This window comes from Cynara cardunculus, unplaced genomic scaffold (genome assembly GCF_001531365.2).
Source record: "Cynara cardunculus var. scolymus isolate 2C unplaced genomic scaffold, CcrdV1 Un_Scaffold_8527, whole genome shotgun sequence".
Classification (NCBI taxonomy): domain Eukaryota; kingdom Viridiplantae; phylum Streptophyta; class Magnoliopsida; order Asterales; family Asteraceae; genus Cynara; species Cynara cardunculus.
Window position 1 is genome coordinate 9,203 of NW_020204267.1, and position 1,361 is coordinate 10,563.

The following is a 1,361-nucleotide window of genomic DNA, read 5'->3' on the forward strand; positions in this document are numbered from 1 at the left end:
GTCCTTCATTAGGATCATAGAGTTTTTGTTTCTTCTTCCCACCTTTCTTCAGAGTTAGCCGGTCAGGGACCTTGACATACCTGGACATCCTTTTGATGAGTTCGTTGATGGTGTCCTCAATAAGTTTCTTGAGTCTCGACTTGGATTGTTGAATGGCTTGTCTGATCTCCATCCATTCGCGGTATCCATAGCGGCCAAGGTAGGAAGGGTACTCGGTAATGGCATCAAGATTGTCCCTGGTGATGAGCATTGAGACAAGCGTTCCACCGTCTTTAGAACGTCTGCTGATGCTGACGCCGATAATTGGGCGGGGACTGAGTCTCTTTTTCAGTTTTGCTTCGCTCCATTGCTTGTCCTTATCCACCAGCTTCAGCTTCTTCTTGCGTTCAGCTTCTGCAATTGAAAGAAGTTTAGCCTGGGCTTGGACAACATTCACCGTTTTCTTGGATTTTTTCTTGGGAATGACTTTTTCTGCTAGTGACTTGGCCAGCTTCAAGCTGTCTTCAGTCTGTTTCTTTTTAAGCTCTAGCTCTTCTTCAGCCCTTAATGCCTTGAGTCTTTCAGTTTCAGATAAAAAGTCAAACTCACCACCACTAGAGGTACGAAGAGGAATTTTTACTCTAGTCTGGTCGAGTGACTCCTTCAGCTGAGATATCTGCTGGTCGGTTGCAACACAAGAGACGGGTTGATCAGGTACCCGCTCCAGTCCACCGCAGGTTGTTGATGGAATATGAAGTTAATGTTCTGAAGTAATCACTACCTGAGAGGTAGAGTCTTCAAAAAAAGGTTGTTGGGAGATTTTGAATAATACCTTCAAGTTACCTTCTTCAGCGACCGCCTTGCCTTTCGACTTGGGGTCCTAGTTCTTTGATGGAGTCGATTCACCTTGCCTTTGCTCCCCCTAGGATGCGGAATCCCCAAGAGTAACACCTTTGGTGACGGTTGATGGCTTCTGGAACTTGATGGTAAAGTCATCTTCATCATCGTCTTCGTCACCATCTAGATCATTTTTGGTGTCTGGAATGGTAGGTTCATCATCGTCATCATCATCATCATCATCATCATCATCATCATCTTCATCATAATCATCATCATCATCACCAGCAGCAGCGATGGTATGGACATCATCCCTAGGGATGGCATCTACATCCTCAGCTAGAGCAGCTTCGGTGGTAAGGATTACAGGAGCACCAACTGCTTCAGCTCTAGGAGCCTCAGCCTCAACTACAGTTGTAGCTGATACTGGACCAGCGGCCTGAAAAGCTGTAGGAGCAACATCAGATGATTCACCAGCATTGGACCTCATCTCCCCCTCTCTGGCTAAGACTTGAGAGAATTGGCCAAAGAGTTCGTCCAAGCGC